Below are 10604 nucleotides of genomic sequence, written 5' to 3'. Positions count from 1 at the left end.
TGTCGGGGTACTCAAAATCCTTAACTCGCTTAAATAAAGATGTTATTATAATGTTCGTTTGTTTTTTTCCAAAGACACGCTCAAACTTTTTTCTCAGTCCAAACACACCTGTTCAACTTCCGCTCATGCGCATAGACGGCGACTCTACCTCCTGCGCCACAGTTAAGGCGTAGCCTGAAAAGACAGGTCTTCAGTCTACAGCGGAAGATAGGGGAATCCGATTTTTGTCTGTTTGTTTGTTTGTTTGTTTTTGTAGCTTTCGTTATTTTTTTGTTAATATACAGAGTAGAGAATATTACGTTTCTCTACTGTTAATATACAGTAAAGAAACTGAAAACCTTTGGGATTGGGGGGGAGGGTTTCAGGAGGGGCAGTTAAGCTGTAGCCGCCTTAAAAGAGGGAGGTCTTCAGTCTACAGCGGAGGATAGGGGGGAGCGCCACTCTGCAGTCCTGCTACGACAGCGGCGGTGGGGAGCTCGTTCCACCAGCGGGGCGCCAGGACTTTAGTTGGCCTCGGTGGCCTCACCACAGCGGGGCCTCTTCCTTGGCACCAGACCCTCCGCCCCCCCCCCCACCCCCCCCCCTCCCCTCGGGCCTCTAATGAGTCCGTGGCCGGTGGCCCCCGGGAGACAAAGAGCCGCGTGGGAGCGTGCCTTCAGAAGCCTGGGGGGGGGGGGGCGAGCCCTGGTCCTCCCAGGGAGACAGACAGACAGACAGACAGACCGCCCCTCTGTTCTCCAGAGTCACACAGGCTCTGGATCCCATCACAGCTCTCTTCCCTAATTAGGAGCTCACTGAGATGTCCTAACAGTGGGTGGGAGAGGGGGGGGGGGGAGAGGAGGAGGGTAGGATGAGGGGGGAGGAGGGGAGGGGAGAGGAGGGGACCCGCACATCATTTGATCTCATTTGTGTTAAAAGTGCACAATCTGTTGTGTGCAATCATGTCTTGGGTGTGTGTTATTTAGAGTAATGGCCTGACTAATGCTAATGGCTAATGCTTACCAAGAGGGTTGATTGATAGAGATGTCGGTTGAGTGAACAGTGACGACAATTCAAACAAGGACAAAGCAGGCTTTTCACGCACACGCACACACACACACACACACACACACACGTATACACGTATGTACAGTATATGAATGGATGTGTGTCTGTGTGTCCTCTCCCCAGACTCTAAAGGCCTGTCGAACCCGGGCGAGGTGGAGGCTCTGAGGGAGAAGGTGTACGCCTCTCTGGAGGCCTACTGTAAACAGAAATACCCCGACCAGCCCGGCAGGTATGGACACAAGCACAGCTGTCTCTCTTCCTCCCTCTCTCTCTCTCTAGCTCTCTTCCTGTTCTCTCTCTCTTTTTTCTCAGCTAGCTCTAATGTTAGCAGGACTAGCTCTAATGTAGCAGGGCTAGCTCTAATGTAGCAGGACTCTAATGTAGCAGGACTAGCTCTAATGTAGCAGGGCTCTAATGTAGCAGGACTCTAATGTAGCAGGACTCTAATGTAGCAGGGCTCTAATGTAGCAGGACTCTAATGTAGCAGGGCTCTAATGTAGCAGGACTCTAATGTAGCAGGACTCTAATGTAGCAGGACTCTAATGTAGCAGGGCTCTAATGTAGCAGGACTCTAATGTAGCAGGGCTCTAATGTAGCAGGACTCTAATGTAGCAGGACTCTAATGTAGCATGGCTCTAATGTAGCAGGACTCTAATGTAGCAGGGCTCTAATGTATCAGGACTCTAATGTAGCAGGGCTCTAATGTAGCAGGACTCTAATGTAGCAGGACTCTAATGTAGCAGGGCTCTAATGTAGCAGGACTCTAATGTAGCAGGACTCTAATGTAGCAGGACTCTAATGTAGCAGGACTCTAATGTAGCAGGGCTCTAATGTAGCAGGACTCTAATGTAGCAGGGCTCTAATGTAGCAGGACTCTAATGTAGCAGGGCTCTAATGTAGCAGGGCTCTAATGTAGCAGGGCTCTAATGTAGCAGAACTCTAATGTATCAGGACTCTAATGTAGCAGGACTCTAATGTAGCAGGACTCTAATGTATCAGGACTCTAATGTAGCAGGACTCTAATGTAGCAGGACTCTAATGTAGCAGGTCTCTAATGTAGCAGGGCTCTAATGTAGCAGGACTCTAATGTAGCAGGACTCTAATGTAGCAGGGCTCTAATGTAGCAGGACTCTAATGTAGCAGGGCTCTAATGTAGCAGGACTCTAATGTAGCAGGGCTCTAATGTAGCAGGACTCTAATGTAGCAGGGCTCTAATGTAGCAGGACTCTAATGTAGCAGGGCTCTAATGTAGCAGGGCTCTAATGTTAGCAGGGCTAGCTCTAATGTAGCAGGGCTCTAATGTAGCAGGGCTCTAATATAGCAGGGCTAGCTTTAATGTAGCATGGCTAGCTTTAATGTTAGCATGGCTAGCTTTAATGTTAGCATGGCTAGCTCTAACGCTGTCTGTTGTCGTTGTCGTCGTCGTGTCAAGGTTCGCCAAGCTGTTGCTACGGTTACCGGCCCTGCGCTCCATCGGTCTGAAGTGTCTGGAGCACCTGTTCTTCTTCAAGCTCATCGGAGACACGCCCATCGACACCTTCCTCATGGAGATGCTAGAGGCCCCCCACCAAATGACATAATGGCACCCCCCCTCCTCCCCCGCATACCCCCCTGACCTCCCCCCTGCCCCCGCCCCCCTGGACAGGCAGGAAGTAGCGGGGTCTCACAACCCCCCTACTCCCCCCCCCCCCCCCCCTAGAGAGACTTGTCATGTGACATCATCGGATCAAGAGCTGCCAGGATCGGGGGCGAAGGGTTGACCTCTCTCCGTGACCCCCCCCACTCCCCCTCCCTCCCTCCCTCCCCCCCTCGACCTCCCTTTCCCCTCTTTGATGTGTTTGGAAAAAAACAAAAACAAGTTCATTATGTCTATGGGTCTGTTTTATACATTGTACAAATATATAAATATGAAATATATATAACTCATGACATGAGAGACGGACAGTGGACTGACGCGGAACAGGACATGTATCAAGCCATTTGTTTTTTTGTTTTTTTTTATTATTAGAAAACAGAAGAAGAAAAAAAACAAAAACAGAAAAGATCAGGTTTCCCATCCTCCGTGTGTGTGTGTGTGTGTGTGTGTGCGTGTGTGTGTGTGTGTTTGTTTGTGTGTGTGTGTTTGTGTGTGTGTGTGTGTGTGTGTGTGTGTGTGTGTGTACTCACACGTAGGCTCTTGTATGCAGCAGGCAGGGATTGTAAACCAGTGGCGGTTTCATCATAGGATGCTCAGAGTTTTTTTTTTTTTTTTTTTAATTGGGACAATCATGTTTTGGACTTTTTGGTCAAAAGAGAGAGGAGGGGGAACTGCCCGGTCCTGCCCTGGCCTTGGACTGGAACCGTCAAGACTTTCAAGACTAATTTAAGGGGGTGGGGGGGGGTGGGTCCAGTCTGATCTGGTCTGATCCGGTTTGATCTGGTCCGGTCCTGCCCGGTCCCCTCTGCCCTGAAGTAGACATGTATGTACCGTACGTGTCCATGGAGACGTAAAGACTCTGAGGAGGGGCCACACAACTGACTGCAGGTGTCCAACTGTCTCAGGTCTCTGAGGCCTAACCCAGCCCCCCCCCCCCAGCAGCCCCCCCCCCCCCCACCCCCACCGAGGCCTGACCCAGTCAGCGTCTCCTTCTACTAGCACTGTGTTGAACAGGGGGGGACGAGAGAGAGAGAGAGAGAGAGATGCCACCAACACCTCGCTGTGGAGAGAGAACCTCAGAGAACCTCAGAGACGGCTGAAAGCTCAGGACCTTCATGTGGACCGTCTGCTCTGCTCTGCTCTGCTCTGCTCTGCTCTGCTCTGGGACCGTCAAACCCTCTGAGAAGGTTCTTCTGGGGATGTTAAAGACGACTCGCAATGTACTGTTGTTTTTCCGTGACGTCGGTCGGTTGGGATTACTGTACTGTACTGTACTGTGTCTGGATTCACCACCCCTCCCTCCCCTCACACCCCCTTCCCCCCCGACTCCCATCAGCCTCTATACTACACTCTTGACAGGCTGGGGGGGGGGCGGTATGGGAGCGCCCCCCCCCCCCCCCCTAGGAGATGAGAGGAGAGGAGGAGAAAGCAGAACAGACGCTACTACTACACTCACTGTGCTCCTTCCTGGATATTCCTGTCATGTAGAAGGTGACCACGGGAAAAAAAAGCGAATGAAGAAGAAGAAGGAGATCATCATGGATGGATCTTGACTGAAGGCGGTCACCTCCCCCGTAGGGACTGGGTCAGGTGGTCTTCTGAGCTAAGTGCTTTTCGAAGTCAAAGTCAAAGCGGCGATGTTGCGGCCGTGTCTTTGTCATCTTGTCATGTCCCCCTGACCCTCCTCTGAGCTCCTCTCGCGTGCCCCCCCACCCACACCATTAGCACCTCCTACACACAACTACACACAACACACAACTACACACAACACACAACTACACACAACCACCACACTGTTCCTGACGGTGCAACCTAGCTTTAGAATGACCTTCGACCTGTACAGGACCTTACAACCGTATACAGTATTGATGGTATTAATGTTTTTGTTTTCTTTGCAGAAACAATGTGCAATTACCTCTGGGTTTTTTTGTTTTTGTTTTTGGATCCCTCAACAAGTATCATTTCTCTACACAGTCACACAGACACACAGACCCCAAGCCCCCCCCCCCGTGTTATAAAGCTATATGGGCCGAGTCCTTATGCAGTAGAGCCATTCATAGCTTAGGATGAGGAAGATGTTCTCTTTAATTTCTTGGCACTTAACCTCGTTGTTGTGGAGTCCAGGCGTGTCCATAGGGGGGGGCGGGGGGGGGCGGGGGGGGGGGGGGGTTGAGGCCCAGTCAGATCTGGTTGGGGGAGGGGGGGGGGGGTCGTTGTCGAAGGGGTAGTGGTGGCCTAGTGCATAGTAGTGAGTTGGACTGGTGATCAGAAGGTCATGAGTTCGAATCCCATTCTGCAACACCACCACTAGTGTGCCCTTGAGTAAAGCCCCTACGTTACTCCAGGGAGACTGTGACCCTGTCATCTCTCGTTTGGATAAAAAGCGTCCAAAGCTAAATGGTTAAAATATAAACTGAACAGAACCAGGGACTGAACCCCCACCCGCCCCCCCCCCGCCCCCCCTACCCCTACCCCACCTCCTCAGACGGGTTCACCCCCACCCTGCACTTCTCTGGACGACACCAGAGTCACCGTCCCAAGTCCAACAGAACCTTTTTCGATATCTAATGTTGTCATGTTATAAATCTGCTATATGTCCATATTCTGCTTTTTTCTGCTTTTTTTTTTTCCCCTCCCTTCTTTCTATACTGCAGCAGCTGCAAAACTATGCATCGAGCATTTTTCCAAAGATTGTCCATAGTGCGGGTTTGCATTCTGAGTATATAACGGGTCGACGGCTAAATCGAGTTACCCCTGGGGCGACACTGCTTTGAAGTCTCATCAAACTGTTCTCTGATCAGGAGTAAAGACCCTCTCTGGGACCGGTCTGTCAGGCTGCCCCATGTTATAACACCAGGCTAGAGAGAGAGAGAGAGAGAGAGGGAGGGGGAGAGAGAGGGAGGGGGGGAGAGAGAGGGAGGGGGAGAGAGAAAGAGAGGGGGGGGGGAGAGAGGGGGGGAGAGAGAGAGAGAGGGGGAGAGAGAGAGAGAGGGGGGGAGAGAGAGAGGGGGAGAGAGAGGGAGGGGGAGAGAGAAAGAGAGGGGGGGGAGAGAGAGGGGGGGGAGGAGAGAGAGGGGGGGGGAGAGAGAGAGGGAGAGAGAGAGAGGGGGGGGAGAAAGAGAGGGGGAGATAAAGAAAAATAAGGTGTTAGGACCCCGTATAGGATCTAGGGATATGGGACAAGAACCAGAGGAGATGGGAGAATAGAGAGACTGAAAGAGAGGGAGAGACTACAAAGTACAGTGTTAGATGAGAACAGCTTTGAGACAGAGGGGGGTTGACCAGCAGGGAATAGGGAGCTTGGTGGCTATGGGAGAGCTGTGACCTCCCCCTGGTGGAAGAGAGGCAGCACTGCAACGTTACTTGAATTTTGTACAAGTATTTAAAGGGGCAATCTGGGATCGGAAACATTGATTTATCGGCTTTAAATTAATTATGTAGCAGTATAGCCACCGATTCTTGGAGAGTATGATTTATAAATGCCTCATGAGCTTTTGTTCTACAGTTTTACCCAATCGTAAACCCAAAATAATCAACTTGTTTTATTACTCCATTGTTTGTAAACAATGCAATTATAAACACACACTGTTTAGCTTCGAAACGTGGTTAAAACTCATCACTCTGATCTCACGGATGGTCAGTCCTTAGCCCCACGTATGAATTTGAGAGTGGTTATATTTCTCCCGCCTAACCCCTCAGATGTTTACTTAAAATAAAAAGGTGCGGGGAGAGAGAGCGCTTTGAATCCCAGATCGCCCCTTTAATCAGAAATGGCACTTTTTCATGACGTTATCAATGTTCATTTTCCTCTTGGTCAGACAAAACCTCAATGTGTTTGCTTGCGTCAAAGATTGAACAAGTAGCAATAACCTTAGCATGAACCATCGGCACATCCTTTAATCAGTCAGACTCGTGTGTGTACCAGTGAGGTCAGTTAGCCTATATAATAAGGTCTGGGTTATTCTGAATTTCCAGGTGACAGTATTGATGATGACATGTCATGTTGAAGTCAGTCAGTAGTTCTGTGGTAACAGTATTTTCCATCTGGACTAAATGGTGCTTGTCTATCAGAAGAAAGAAAGAAAGAAAAAAATGAAAATGAATTGGCTCGTTGATTAGATGAATCCAAATTCAGCACTAGTGAGTGAGGGGGCAGGGGGGGGTGTTTCCATCCTGTCAGAACCATCTGGAACATGAGTCGGCACAACCAGATGACCTTAGACGGGTCATCGTTGTCGTGGAAACCACGGGTCCATTTTGGCACCGAAACCTTAGAAACCGAACTTTCAGAACAGAAGCGATTTTCTGAACGCCACACGTTTGATCAACAAAAACAAGATCTCAGTTTGTCGCTAAAACAACATGTCCGACGTTTTGTAGACGTAGGCGACCCCCGATACTCTCTCTTTGAGTCTGATGTCTGCTCTTTTAATGAGCTTAATCAGGTTTACTGTAATGTGATTTGAGACCACCCGAGGTATATACAAGCCATACACAGATGTGCAAGCTCATTCTCTCCTGCAGGAAATGGACAGAGAAAAGGTCCCTCTCTGGACCAGTAACAGAAACAATGATAACTTAGATAGAATGAATACCTACGTAAATGCTTTATATACCATGAAGCTATATTTTGTCTATATGTACATGTGTATATATTTATAAATATCTATAAATCCGTTCGTTGAGTGTTTCCAGTCAATTTTAGCAAAGAGAGGGAGACAAACAAAAGTATTTCAGTTGAAACTATTCTGAGCCAGGTCCGATTCCATAGTGTTATTTACGCTAAGAGGTTTTTTGGTGTTTTCTAAAAATGTCATCAAAGGTTGTTTTTTTTTCTTGTTTTTTTTCATTCGACCCTGATTCTCTAAAAGCATACCAGCAGCTCAAAACCCTAAGAGAAGATCCCTCACCAGCTTTCCGCAATTCTATGGGACCTCAAAAACGTAGCAAAGATACCTGGTTAAAAATACACTTAAAAAAAAAACGTACAAAAAATAAAAATAAAAAAAGCTCTCGAAAATGTACTTGTCGCTTGGCTACTTGTATGTTTTAAAAATGTAATCAGGAAAAAGCTGAGCTCATGACACAATCACTGCTTTCTTTGTCGCATAGACAGTAAAAATGTCGAGAAAAGAAAAAAACACTTCGAAAAAAGATCTATTTTTGTACAAAGGTAATTTTATCCCTTGCTTATGTACTCTGTCCCCTTCTCCTTTCCTTATGTGGGCTGTTGTATACATTGTTTGTGTAAATGTTGATTTGAAATGGGGAAAATAAAAAATCAAGACTTTTCAGACTGAAAGGGTTTGATGAGAGGAGTGTATCTGTCGCCTATTACTTAACCTTCTTTGGGTCTGTCGCTTAAAGATGGGCTTGTCCTGTTTCATTATATTTTTGTCTATTTTCAAGGAGATGGAAAAAAAAAACGTCATCTGTTCTTTGTGGGTTGTTCTCTCTGATGTTCTATCTTTCATGGAAAGAAAAAAGATTATTAAAAAATCTAAAAATTAATGCTGTTATGCTTTTTTGTGGTGGTGGTGGGGGGGGGGGGTCATTGTACTCACTCTGGGGACATTCCACTAGATCTCCTGAGACAGATCACTCAACATATCCAGTGCCCAGTTTCTATAAAAGGCAACGAGATGATGTCATTGAGATCTCATGGAACGACCAGCTGCATCCATACCAGGGATCAATCACATTTATTTGTGTAGCTCTTTTTACATAGACAATAAACAACACGTGGGGCAAACTTGTCACCTTTCAGCGAAATTCCCTGTTTGTACCTCAAAATAGGTCACCCACGTGAATCGCATAGATCTGAAAAAAATTAAAGTGTGTGTGTGGGGGGGGGGGGGGGGGGGTCTACATCTCATCCAAGTCACATGATGCCCGAGCTAACATCTTCCTAACTGCTAAACTCTGCTGCGGTTGAAATCAAAAGTCTTAAAAAGGTCTTAAAATAGGTCTTAAAATAGGTCTTAAACATTTATTGGATTAGGAAGTTATTTCTAGTTACGTATATCTATGTTGCGATATATCTCTAGGTTATTTCTAGTTACATATATCTATGTTACTTCTCTACAGGATTTTACAGGGTTTGTTCAAACTACTTTACTGTCGTAATTCTTGAACTATATGTGCAAACGAAAAAAATCAAACAGTTTCTCAAAGCAGAGAAGTTGCACTTTCTAAACATTTAAGCCCAATGCACACAGTGTGCGATTTTGTCGCACGACAACATTCGATTCCATTGTTTTGAATGAGACCCAATGAGACAATACACACGGCGTGCGATGCGATATTGTCGCACAACAACATTCGATTGTCCATTCACAGTCATTCATTCATTGGTGTGAATTGAGAATCGAATGTTGTCGTGCGACAAAATCGCACGCCGTGTGCATTGGCCTTTAGGGTTACTACGGTAGTTCACAAAAAAACAAATGCACTGAGCTCAAAGCCTCATAGGAGAGCTGCCGGAGAGTGATTTGAAGAGATGCGGTATTTTGCGAGTAGCGGTGTTTTAAACTTTAGTGACTTTCTGTACATATATGTTTGACATTTCACAAACATATATATACATAGATTCTAGGGTAACCAAACCACCTAAGGTTCCGTTCACCGAGGACGGCGACATAAGTGATGAAGGACTTCTTCTTCTTCTTCTGAACCAGGGTATGTAAAGTTAGGTTAGTTCTAGCGAATTGACCTAACATTAGCTTGTAAACTGTGCAGTTTGTAGACTATGGTGTCTGGATCTAGCATGAGAATTTCCTTCAGGATTAATGAAGATACTCACCTGAATACCTACCTATGAGAGAGTGTGTGTGTGTGTGTGTGTGTGTGTGTGTGTGTGTGTCCCACCTGTGAGAGGTGTGCGTGTGTGTGTGTCATGCTATGCTAATAAACTTTAACCTTTACACTTTTGAGTGTAAGTAAGTGTGTGAGTTTATTCTGTTATTTATGCTGTTATATCTAGTATTGTGTTGAGAAGCAATGGAAATTAATCAGGAAATTGATAGAGTAGGCTAACTTACATTATCATTGTTCTATATGCAACAGAACAGATCACCCAGCATTGCTAATGAAAAGAATCAACCAATGTGAGTCTAATACCAATAATTGATCAATAGGTCTTAAATTCTATTAAAAGTGGTCTTATAAAGGTCTTAAATGTAACTTGTTGAAACTTGCAGGAACCTGCATAATTACTTTGAGAACAGGTTGCTGACATTAATTATGCGGGTGTTAAGGTCAGGGCCATCGCTACTTACACGAGCATCATTGTTAGGCCACTGTTAATACTAGAGCTATCCTTCTACAACAGCATGTTTGGATACTGGATTCTGATTGGCTAGCAACAGTGGTAAATATCCCAACAACCCACTGTTCAGAGCGCATTTCCAGTATCAATGCGCCTCCCAATCAATCTGATTAAGAACACCTGTGCTGACCTACAATGCAATGGTGGATCTTGTTTATGGGACTATATTCTGTGGCGGAAGGATATGTATTCTGAAACGATTAATGACTGTAAATAACTGAATTGAATGTTAATGTTTCGGGCAACAACAAAACCATCACCAGTTTGCACCCCTGGACTCAATCAAAGTTGATCAATAACACTGGACGCTATCACACATTGTACATCTTTAAAAAATGCTCTTTATTAAGTCACAGGTTATAGCTGTCAAATGCAAATGCATATCACAAAATCCAGACTAATTGCAGATACATAAACAGCATTCCATGCAGCCCTTGGTACCACTGCAGTGCTAGGAAAATCCAGGAGAGAACGAGAAAGAGAGAGCAGGAACAAATGTCTGTGAGTATTGAACTACCACCTATTAAGACATAGATTCAAAAGGAACAATACAGAAGAAAGACGGCTAACACATTGCTCATCTAAACAAATAAC

The sequence above is a fragment of the Nansenia antarctica genome (assembly GCF_963989245.1).
Source record: "Nansenia antarctica genome assembly, contig: SCAFFOLD_281, whole genome shotgun sequence".
NCBI lineage: Eukaryota > Metazoa > Chordata > Actinopteri > Argentiniformes > Microstomatidae > Nansenia > Nansenia antarctica.
Note: the sequence above shows the minus strand (reverse complement) of the source record.